A 12615-nucleotide genomic window follows, 5' to 3' on the forward strand; every position below is an offset into this window, starting at 1 on the left:
TCACATGACGCAACGGAGTCTCCAAGGAAACCAGAAATCCCTACTTCACTCTGTAATCGGTGCTCAGGAGGCTGAGGCAGGACAGGAGGATAGCAGTAGTACTTAGCAAGTGTTCAAGGCCAGCCTGGGCTACATGAGACTTTATTTCAAAACACATCCCGTGAGCTTGCATATCTGCACACCCCTACAGTTCTCCCACCTATAAGTAGTCTGAATAACTAACATAATCCCATTCTCTGAAGGACTTGATTTATTTTTTCCTGGTTCTCTGAGACTGGGTCTCATGTAGCCCAGGTCAGCCTTGAACGCGATCCCCTCCCCCCCATCTCCTGAGTGTTGCCATTACAAGTATATACCAGGACACCCAGCAGAAGCAGAAATATGGCTGTGTGCATTCTGAGGTCATACAGCTTCCACCTGACGCTGGCTTCGACATTCACCCTTGGAAACCAGCTACCGGGTTGTGTGGAAGAAGGAGGCTCCGTGAAGGTGTTCTGACTAAGAACCCAGCTACAGTTCAGTTGACAGCAAGCGTACCATGAAAGCCAGCCAGCCCCTAGTGTGTCCAGATCCCAGCTTTTGTGCCAAACTAACAGAGGCCGCGAAAAACAGAGGTGATTCGTTAAAGCTAAAATCTACCAAGATGGTAAATCCATAAGCAAAATAAACTGCCATTGCTTTGAATGACTAAATACAGGACTAGGGGGCTGGAGAGATGGGGGAGCAGTTAGGAGCATTCGCTGAGGGTCAGGAGTAGGGACCCATATCATTAAACATTAATCCCAGCATTTAGGCAAAGGCAGATGGGTCTCTGTGAGTTCAAAGCCAGCCTGACTTACACAGCTAGTTCCAGACCAGCAAGAGCTACATAGTGAAACCTTGTCCTCAAAAGCAACAGTAACAACGACAACAACAACAACAACAAAAACCCTCACTGTCTTCGGAGAGGACCTGGGTTCAGTTCTTAGCATCCACACTGTGGTTCACAACCACCTACAACTCCTTTAGTTCACTGTATGTACTCAGTGCACATACTCAATGTGGGCAAAGCACTCAGATACGTGAAGTAAAAGTAAATACATCTTTAAGAAAATGTATGTGGGGCTGGAGAGATGGCTCAGTGGTTAAGAGCACCGACTGCTCTTCCAGAGGTCCTGAGTTCAAATCCCAGCAACCACATGGTGACTCACAACCATCTGTAATGGGATCTGATGCCCTCTTCTGGTGTGTCTGAAGACAGCTACAGTGTACTTACATATAATAAATGAATAAATCTTTTAAAATAATAATAATAAATTTAGGAGTGGGTCATCACATGGCAATAGGTAACAAGTTAGTTTTCCATTTATCACCTGGAAGATTCAGGAACTGTGGGCTAGCTCAAGAACTGAGGCTAACCCAACTTTGTAAGTTTCTAGAAATGTTATGTTTACTCTCTGTTCCCCAGAGGAGGTCTTCTTGGTCCTACATAAAAGACAAGATTTGGCAAAGACAAGATTTGGAGAAGTGCCTTGAGAAGTGAGCATTAAGTTGCTGAAGTGATCACGTAGTCTAAGAAGCAACTTGGATGCTGGGATCCTCGTGTGTCTCTGGCTGGATTCCTCGTGTGTCTACAGCACAGTAAGACTCAGACAAAACTGTGTGAGTCTTGTCCTTAGCTTCACAGAAATTGGCAGGTTTATTTATTTGCAACATCTTTAGACTCTCCTACAGAACACTGCCCAGGCATCAACATTCGGGCTTCTCCCCTCCTGCCTACAGAATGGTCCTCCCCATTCTCCCCATTCAAGGCCAAGGTTTTTTCCTACATTGCTTAAGTCATTATTCATACCCTGTCATTCTGTTCCTACAGTGACTTCCTGTAGGGTCCTAGGATAGAAAGAGTTCTTTATCTCACCCTTCAAAGCCCTGCTCACTACCAGGGCTTCCTGCTGCCCACTGGATTCCAGCCAGACCATTTCCCAGCTTGGGGACTTTGCCGATGATGTCACTGTCCCTTCCCTGGCTTTGGCATAGCTGGTCCCTTCCCACGTTTTTTTTGTCTTACTCAGACAGGTTTGATCTAATCACCTCTATCTAAAATAGTTTCCCACCTCTTCGTCTCTGTCTCTCTGTCCAGCTTCCTGTTAGCTCATCACAAGTCTTCTTTTTCGGTCCAGCCTTAGCTGGGTCTTCATCACACTGGTAGTTCCAGGAAAATGGTTGTCTGTGCCTTTGTCTTGCTAGTGCCCAGCTCAATACACGCCATGTATTCGTGCTTGATAACTAATGAGTGAGGGCTATGGATGTAGCTCTGTTAGTCAAATGTTTGCCAAGCTTAAGTGAAGATCTGGATTTCATCCTCTGTGCCACATAAAACAGGTGTGTTGGCACACACCTGTAAGCCCAGCATTTAAAGGGAGAGTCAGGAGGATCTGGAGTTCAAAGTCATCCTTGGCTACTTGGTGAGTTCAAGGCTAGCATAGGATACATGAGACTCTGTCAAAAAAAAAAAAAAAAAGGCTAGAGAAACGGTTCAGTGGTTACAGAGTACCCAAGATGGGCCCCCCAGCACTTAGGTCAGACAGAGCATAACTTTCTGTAACTCCAGCTCCAAGAGATCTGGGACCCTCTTCTGACCTTTGTGGGTGCCTGCACTAACGTGCAGGTACTCATACTCAGACACATACCATACGTGTACATAATTAAAATTAATAAAACTGGGCGGTGGTGATACATGGTTTTAATCCCAGTACTTGAGAGGCAGGTGGGATCTCTGTGAGTTTGCACCTAGTCTGGTCTACATAGCCTGTTCCAGGACAGCCAAGGCTACACAAAGAAACCGTGTATGGTCAAAAAAAATAAAATAAAATAAAATAAAATTAATAAAATAAGTATTTTGGGCTGGAGAGATGGCTCAGTGGTTAAGAGCACCCGACTGCTCTTCCAGAGGTCATGAGTTCAATTCCCAGCAACCACATGGTGGCTCACAACCATCTGTAAAGAGATCCGATGCCCTCTTCTGGTGTATCTGAAGACAGCTACAGTGTACTCATATATAATAAATGAATAAATAAATCTTTAAAAAAAATCGCTTCTCGGCCTTTTGGCTAAGATCAAGTGTAAAAAAAAATAATAATAAGTATTTTATGAATAAGCATGGTGGCACTTGCCCTTAATCCTGGCACAGATCACTGTGAGTTTGAGGCCAGCCTGGTCTACATTCAGAGTTGCAGGCCAGCCAGGGCTACAGAGCAAGACCCTGCCCTCTTCCTCCCTTCCCTCCAAAAATGAATGCCTAGGTATGAGCCGCTGATCTCATTCCTCTTCTCTCCTTCTCCTCACTTGCTTTTCTTCCCTCTCTTCCGTCTCTGTTTTCTTTTTCCTGTCTTGAGCCTGATATTTCCTCAAGGTGCCTCCCTTCCACCATCGCTACCCCTATGTCCTTACTACACGTGCTTCAAAGTGGCTTCTGCCCCCTACAGGACAGGACTCTTGTAGGCACCGAGAACCTCATCAGAGTTGATGTCTTTTCTCCAAAATTTGATTTTGCTATAGAACCGCATGCTGTTGGCCGTCTTCATTGTCCCTCAGCAAATTAGTGTAGTTCTTACCCCTCCACAAAGAAGCTTCTCTTTGCAACAGAGAGGCCATTATAGAAAACCACAACCAACCAAAATGTTGAGAACAAGGGATAGTGTGGTGTCCAGCCCCAACCGATCCATCTGGAACACACCTATAGCCCTGCACCTAAGGCCTAGGGAACATCTTAAAAGAGAGAATGGAAACATTGTAAAAGCCGGAGGAGGAACCATGTCTGCTGTGAGACTGTGGCTTCTAGCAATGTCAGTGGAGCTACGGCTGTGACGTTCCAACAGCATGGCAGCCTAAACAAGACTGGAACACTGATGACACTAACAAGCTAGTGTGACAGGGAAATGTCACAGAGCCCCAACCCTAGACAAGGAACTATAGACAATTAAGGAATGCTGAGAATGGGAGAAACTGTCTTCCCCAGTGAAAGCCCTCAACTGGTTATCTAATACCAAGTGGTTGGCCCTGGAATCATAAATCTGAAAGTAACATGTTACAGACTGAGCAAGTTGTGTCTATATATTTAGAAAATATATACATACATATATATGTATATACATGTTAAATATACATCATACATGTATATATGACATATGTGTGATGTATATTTAACCTACACACACACACACACACACACACACACACACACGATGAAGAGATAGTGACCATGAATTTAAGAGAGAGCAAGGGGCAAGATGGATACATGGGAGAGGAAAGCAAACAAAGATGTAAGTATATTTGGGTTTTAAAAAAAATGTTTAGGGCTGGAGAGATGGCTCAGCGGTTAAGAGCACTGACTGCTCTTCCAGAGGTTCTGAGTTCAATTCCCAGCAACCACATGGTGGCTCACAACCATCTGTAATGGGATCTGATCTGATGCTCTCTTCTGGTGTGCCTGAAGACAGCTACAGTGTACTTATATAGAATAGATAAATAAATCTTAAAAAAAATGTTTAAAGAAGGGAGGAAGCTGAAATTGTTCTCAAATTGGAAAACAAAAACTTGGGCAACCATGCTGTGGGAAAGGCAATTCCAGGACCAGGAGTTTGTGGGGTGTCCCACTAAAGCCCTGCCCTCTGTCATGACTTGATTGGAAATGTTCAGTTCTATGACCATCCACTCAAAACTGTCAGAACCTTAAAGTTCATTGACCCAGACAGGACTTGACATCCACCCTTACTTGACAAAGCAGCTGGGGACAGGGACAGGGGTGTCAGCCCACAGATGTGAAGCCATGTGGGGAAGGAGCAGGGCATTCTGAGCAAGGGATGTCCATATACACCAGAATAGCCCAATGTGGTGCTTATGAAAGGGTCCTGAACCAGTAAGAAGGTGTCTTAGTTTTCTATTGGTGGGAAGAAACACTATGACTAAGGCAATTAACAATATTTTGTTATTAATTAATTAATTAAATGCCTCGTTGAGCATTTAATTGAGAGCTTGTGTATAGTTTCAGGTGAGTCCACGATCATCATGGCAGCAGGAGGGCAAGCATTGTGCTGGAGCAGTAGCTAAGAGCTTTGCATGCTGATCTGAAAGTGGGAGGCAGAGAGAGCAAGACTAGACTTGGCTTGTGTGGACTTCTGAAATCTCAAAGCCAACGCCCTCAGTAACACATCTTATCCAACAAGGTCACTCCTCCTCATCCTTCCCAAAACAGTGACATCAACCAGGTGTCCTAGCATTCAAATATATAGGCCTATGAGGTCGTTTGTCATTCAAACCACAACAGATGGCCCTCCCTTTTCTAATCATGCCACAGGTTACTCACTTTTTAGACCCACCATTTCCTAAAGGAGGGCTGTCCTATCTTTGTTTACTTGACTTGATTTTGGTGTGCTGAGGACGAGCCACATTTCCAAACCCCTGTCTCTAATTCTACATGTTTCTCCTTTATTTACTTAAGTTTCTAAGTCCTTCATCCTTCAACCAACTCATCTAATCTATTCACTTCAAGAATGGCTTTTTAGGGGGTTGGGGATTTAGCTCAGTGGTAGAGCGCTTGCCTAGGAAGCGCAAGGCCCTGGGTTCGGTCCCCAGCTCCGGAAAAAAAAAGAACCAAAAAAAAAAAAAAAAAAGAATGGCTTTTTAGGGGTTGGAGATTTAGCTCAGTGGTAGAGCGCTTGCCTAGCAAGCGCAAGGCCCTGGGTTCGGTCTCCAGCTCTGAAAAAAAGAAAAAAAAGAAAGAAACAAACAAACAGAAAAAAAAAAAGAATGGCTTTTTATTGGCCTCTCTTAAGTTAGGTTTCACTCAGTACAGAGAAATGTCTTTCTCCCCTTGCATTTGTAGCATTCCTGTAAAATGTTTCATTCCGTTTCCTCTTCTACAAAGCAAGATCTCAGCTTGGTATGGCGGCACATCCCTAGAATCCCAGCACTTGAGTGGGGGAAGCAGGAGGCACTCATTGGTCATCCTCTACGACATAGTGAGTGTGAAACCAGCCTTGGCTATATGAAATCCTGTCTCTATCTCGAAAAATAAATAAAAATAAACACCAGGCATGGTAGTACACTTGGGAGCCAGAGACAGCCACATCTCTGTAAGTTTGAGGCCAGATTGAGCTACAAAAATAAAGATGTCTTTCATGCAAGGTGTCTTTTATACTAACTTGCTGTCTTTCCACCACCACCCTTTTGCCCACTCTTTGTTTTGCCTGGGGGAACCACCCTGCTTCATCTCTTTGTTTTCATGCAACCAACATACATGAACACTTACACGTATAACATGTGCACATATATATGTGTGTGTGTTATTTATTAATTTATAATGCACATATATTTGTGTATAATGTGTATGTTAATAAATAATGTATATATTTCTATATATTAAAGAAAACAAAACAAGTGGCCAGCATTCCACGGGAATGACATCATAGGTTGTCTTCTGTTCTACACACATAAACATATGCACACATCAGAAACATGTACACACATACACACACATAGCTAGGATCCTGTCCTCCTAGCTATAGATTATTAAATCCAGGGTGAACATTAGTGTTAACTGATTTAATCAGGTTCTCTCCACCAGGCGAGTGGAGTTTGAAACTGAGACAAAGAGCCTGAAAGCCCTTAGAGCTGAACTCCATTAACGTCATCACCTCAGAGAAGGCTGTCCATCAACCACATCTGTAAGAGTCCCTGGAGATCCCCCAGCCCTACTCTTTTTAGTGTGTGCTCAGGGATCCTTTGGAGACCAAGGGCTGTCTTGGCTGCTGTCCAGCATGCACTATCCTTTTTCCTTCCAACTAGCCAACGTCCTTTCTCTTAAAATCCTGTGTCACATGACAACCTTTCAGTCCATGATGGATTGCATGCACTCCAGTGGTTCCCTAAGACTGTTACCCTCTGGTGATGTCCGAGCCCCTCGGTTTATATAAAAGTTCACCGTGTGATGTTTGCACAATGTGAAAATGGCCCTTGGACTTAAGTAACATATGGTTGTACTTTTAACCAAAAGAAAACAAACAAACAAACGAAAACCCTGATGCAATAGTGTTTAAGACATGTTTAGGCGTGATGATCTGAAAATCAGTCAACACGATACTTCTGCACCCTAGCAATGCTGAAATGCTACCTGTGTTTAGAACAGCAATTCAAAAGGCCCACCCTCTTTTAAGTTTTCCACATTCCCTGCAGAGGCCAAGGGAGCGGGGAGCATTGTCGATGAGCTTTGTATGTCGTCTCGGCTCTTCTGCCTTTGAAGCTATTTTGAACATCTGCCTCTACCACTAATTGCAAACCCTTTCAAGGACAGGAGCTTGTTGTCATTTTAGATGCTGGCTCTCAGTACAGAGGCACAGATGTCATTTAGAATGAGCACTTGCTTTTCTCTGTACATTTTCCTCTCCCTTTCTGTTGCTATCACTGACTTGGTTTCTTTTGCCCTTCAGGCAAATGACTCTCCTTCACCCTTTCTTTCTCCTCCTCCTCCTCCTCTTCTTTTGTGATCGGTGATTGAATATAGTGCCTTGTAAAAACATGTTTTATCACTGAGCTATATCCTCAGTCTTTTATTCCTTGCTCTGTCTATCTCTGTCTCTGTCTGTCTCTCTGTCTATCTCTGTCTCTGTCTCTTTCTCTGTCTCTCTCTCTGTCTGTCTCTTTCTCTGTCTCTCTCTCTGTCTGTCTCTCTCTGTCTCTCTGTCTCTCTCTTTCTCTCTCTCTCTCTCTCTCTCTCTCTCTCTCTGTGTGTGTGTGTGTGTGTGTGTGTGTGTGTGTGTGTGTGTGTGTGTTCTCTTTGGTTTTGTTATACAGGCATTGACGAAGGGCTTTCCTTACTCATTCAAGACAAAACACACCCCTGAGTTTTACCCCCAGTATTTTAATTTTTTTTTCTTAAGAAAGGTTCTCAGCCTAATGGTGAGATGGCACACACCTAGAATCCCAGCACGTGGGTAGCAGAGGCAGGCTGTTTGGTCAGCCTGGTCTACAGAGAGAGTTCCAGGGCAGCCAAAGCTGTTACTAAGAGAAACCCTGTTTCTAAAGAAACAAAACAAACAGACAAACAGGAGGAGGAGGAGGAGGAGGAGGAGGAGGAGGAGGAGGAGGAGGAGGAGGAGGAAGGGGGAAGGGGGAGGAGAAGGAAGAAGGAAGAGGGGGGAGGAGGAGGAGGAGGAGGAGGAGGAGGAGGAGGAGGAGGAGGAGGAGGAGGAAGGGAGGAAAGGTTTTCATTAGGTTGCTTAGGCTGGCCTTGAACTTGCTTACATTACCCAGGCAAAGATCTACCTTGAGATCTCCCTGGTTCCACCTTCAGGGTGCTGAGATTACAGCCGTGGGCCCCCACGCCTGGCCACATTCACTCCTCAGTCCATGTTTTAGGTTGGGAGGAAGGGAGTCTAGAAGTGATCACCTAATTGTTATTTCCAGAGGCACAGAAAACCTAAAGAGGCCAACTAGCATCCCAGCTAACATTGTAGCTAAAAGTATCTGGAAAGCAGAGCCCCTCCCTGGGGATGCTCAGTTGTTAGGCCATCAGACTGCAGCTGCTGCCAGTCATCTTCACCGCCACATGGAAAACATGTGTCTTATTTACAGAATAAGGCATTGTAACACAGGAAAAGAAACAAGGGAGCTATAATTCTGGCTATATTGTATCAGATTCTGGTATGATATCAATTACATATGAGCTTATTTGAGGGAAGTTTTCCCCAAAAATATCTATTTGCTTATTCATTGTATTTCATTTCATTTTTATTTGTGCATATGGATGTTTGGCATGTATGGATGGATGGATGGATGGATGGATGGATGGATGGATGGACACCATGTGCATCTCTGGTGCCTTCAGAGACCAGAAAAGGGCATCAGATACCCTGGAACTAGAGCCACAGATGGTTGTGAACTGCCATATATGTGCTGGGAATTGAACCCAGGTCCTCTGGATGAGCAGTCAGTAATTGGTTTTTATTATGTAACATATGTGCGCTTGTGTATGGATATTGCATATGCATGCAAGCACCTTTGGAGGCTAGAGGCCGAACTGCAGCTGAAGTCAGAGGTAGATATGAGGCACCCACCAAAGACACTAAGATCCAAACTCAATGTCTCTGCTGGAGCAGTACGCTCTCCCAACCACTGGGCCAACTCTGAGTCTGGGAACTTTCTGTTACAGAAATTTACTCCGGATTTGTTTTCGATTTTAGTGTTTTGTCTGTTGGTTTTCAGAGATGAGTTTGCGACACTTAGGAGATGAAGAACTTTAAATTTTATCCACCCATTCGATCAATGTTTGCTAATATGTTTACTTATATGAGGCTCTAAGGGCTGTCTGTGGTGATTACTATGACTAAGACGGACGCTAAGAAGAGGCTCGGTGGTTACGCATGCTAGCTGCTCTTGCAGAGAACCCGGATTTAATTCCCAGTACCAACACAGCAGTTCACAACCGCCTGTAACTCCAGTTCCAGGGAATCTGATATCCTTTTTGTTAAGCCTCTGGGGGGGTGGGGGGTTCCTGCACTTGCTACATAGAAACTCATAAAGGTTCCCACGCACACACGGTTTTAAAAATCTTTTTAAAAGGAGGTTGATGTGGGGCTGGGGATTTAGCTCAGTGGTAGAGCGCTTACCTAGGAAGCGCAAGGCCCTGGATTCGGTCCCCAGCTCCGAAAAAAAGAACCAAAAAAAAAAAAAAAAAGGAGGTTGATGTAAGAGGAAAGATGAAGGCGTCTCAGAGTATGGTTCAGCGGCAGACCACTTGCCTAGCAATGTGAAGTCTCACATGCTAGAACCGGTTCCACTTCTAGGACTACCAAAACCGAAAAACAAACAAAAAGAGAGACGCACACAGGGGTTATGGGGACATGCCTTTAGGCAGAGGCAGGCAGGTCTGAGTTAGAGGTCAGCATGATCTACATAGCTCTAGAGCCAGGACAGCCAAGACTAGATGGGAAAGTCCTGTCTGGAATGGAAGGAAGGGAGGGAGGGAAGGAAGGAGGGAAGGAAGGAAAAATCCAGAGGTGGTGAACAGCCCAAGCAGAGACCCATAGGCCTGAAAATGGTTCATCTTTGGCCAGCAATGTCAACATGTTGAGAAGCAGCAAAAACTGAGGCAGAGGCCAGAGTTTTAAGGATATTATCAACAGTGGCCAGGAGTTTAACTTGTGTGTGCGTGTGTGTGTATGTGTGTGTGTGTGTGTGTGTGTGTGTGTGTGTGTGTGTGTAATGAAGTAACATGCTGGCACGCACACACACACACACACACACACACACACACACAGTGTAAGGCTGTCTCAAAAACAAAAGCAAAAAAAAAAAAAGGAAATAAAAGCAAAAGGGGGGCTGGGAAAAATAGCGGTAAGCTCTTCCTTTTTAAGTGCAAGGCCCTGAGTTCAGTCTTCAGTGTTCACGTAGATGCCTGCCACACTGACCTCCATTCCCAGTCTCCCCCCTGGGGAGGGAGTGGGGTCTAGCTGAACCCGACTAGTGAGCTCCAGGCCACTGACAGACCCTGCCTCAAATATGGTGAATAGGATTTCCAAGGAAAATCCAGCCTACACACACATGCCCAGGTGCACATGTGACTGCACAAACATAAAGAAACAAACAAGCAAACAAACCCAAGGACCTCAGGAAAGAAAGAGAGAGAGAAAGAAAGAAAGAAAGAAAGAAAGAAAGAAAGAAAGAAAGAAAGAAAGTGGGGTTGGGGATTTATCTCAGTGGTAGAGCGCTTACCTAGGAAGCGCAAGGCCCTGGGTTCGGTCCCCAGCTCCGAAAAAAAGAACCAAAAAAAAAAAAAGAAAGAAAGAAAGACAGAAAGACAGACAGACAGAGGGCTGGAGAGATGGCTCAACAATTAAGAGCACTGACTGCTCTTCCGGAAGTCCTGAGTTCAAATCCCAGCAACCACATGGTCATTCACAACCCTCTGTAATGAGATCTGATGCCTTCTTCTGGTGTATCTGAAGACAATTACAGTATATTAATATATAATAAATCTTTTAAAAAAGAAAGAAAGACAGACAGAAAGAGAGAGAGAGAGAGAGAGAAAGAAAGGAAGGAAGGAAGAAAATGAATAAATGAATAAATGAATAAGGACTTGGAAGGTGTTATAAAGAGACCTGCTAACTCAACTTGAGTCTGTAACGGGATGTCACAGATCCATGGTGACATTAACAGGATCCCTTGGCAGACATTTTCCCTATTTGATTGCCTCAGTGTAACTGTCAGAATTAATGCCAACGATAGATTAGTGGAAGACACCGAGTGGGTAGGGACCTCGGAACACCATCCTTCCTTTCTAGTAGGCAGTGGAATATTTAATCCAAAGCCCACGGGCAGTCGCCCCTGTCTCACTACAGTGAAAGGAGTCTCTCTGGTTCTGGAAGGGCTTTGGGGGAGATGAAGGAGGGAATGGGGTGCATGGTACCCACTAAAGGGGCTAGTCAAAGAATCAGGGATACTCTTCCTAGGAGGAAGGCCAGACTGGAATTGGGTGAGAGTGGCCCAATGAAGGAACTTGCTAGTATAAGAAGGGTGGAGAGAAGAGCTAATAGCAGACAAAGGAAAAGCTGGTGGGCAAGCAAATTGACTCAGCTGGGTATCTCCAGGGTATCCGGTTAAACCTGGGCCCCTGGTATCTCCCTGCTTCACAGCTGAATGTGAAGTGACACTCTGGGTCTGTGTCTCCTGGCAGATGGGAACATCAACGGCTTGGAGGCTCTAAATGTCCGGTGTCAGTATAGTTTCTTTCGGTGGGAAGCCAAGCCTTTATGGAGGACTTGGAACTCTGGCCTCATGGACTCTGCAGCTGGAGGTGCACAGAGAGGAATGTGTGTGCAGCTCCTAAGAACTCAGCCTGTTTCAGGTAGGAGCACAAGGGTGGGCTGCAGACCCAGAAATGGCATTACTTTTACAAGGGACACCTTTCCTGAGATTCTGAGGCAGTCGGAACCCACAGGATGTCAAAAGCCCCATTGTTTCATGAAATTCATCACTGACAGGCAGGGTATAGTTGGTCCAAGGAGAGGTGACCAGACAATGGAGAGTTGCTAGAGAGTGAAACTGATGTGTGGGTTCCCCTGGTGCGTAGATGTACCACTGTTCTCTCTCTCATGTGCAGTCCTCTGGGGCAGCCTCTTATTCCCGTCCTCCTCCAGGCCTATGACTGGGGTGGAGGAACATCTGGAGGTTAAGTCCCTAGCCCTGGGGAAGTAGATCCAGACAGGACCCAGACTGCCGACTTCGACCTTTAAACAGTTGGTGCAGCCAGATTAGTTGCTGTGCGACCTTAGACAGGTCACTGTTTCCTCTGCTCTGAAAGGAATGACAGGAATCTAACTTGGAGTACTACCAGGTCAAATAATGATTGTAGAACACAATGTTAAAAAGCATTCCAGTAGAGAATGCTCAATATCTTGGCCATTGTTATCTGCCTCTGCCACCCCAGCCCCACTCTAGGAAGCCAGGCAAATGTATACCCCACTCCTTCCCTCCTTCCTTCCCCCTCTTCCTCTCCCCCTCCTCTTTCCCTGTTTCACTCCTGCTTTCCCTTAGTTCAACAACACCCTCAGCAAGTGCTTTGGACAATATAACCCCACA

At 45.1% G+C, this 12615-nt stretch overlaps 1 pseudogene; it reads left to right on the top strand.

The window, feature by feature from the left end:
- The first annotated feature begins 3069 nt into the window (after positions 1-3069).
- On the top strand, positions 3070-3206 carry LOC120095484 (U2 spliceosomal RNA; annotated as a pseudogene).
- Positions 3207-12615: the final 9409 nt, after the last annotated feature.

Source organism: Rattus norvegicus, chromosome 10 (assembly GCF_036323735.1).
Source record: "Rattus norvegicus strain BN/NHsdMcwi chromosome 10, GRCr8, whole genome shotgun sequence".
In the NCBI taxonomy this organism is placed as follows: domain Eukaryota; kingdom Metazoa; phylum Chordata; class Mammalia; order Rodentia; family Muridae; genus Rattus; species Rattus norvegicus.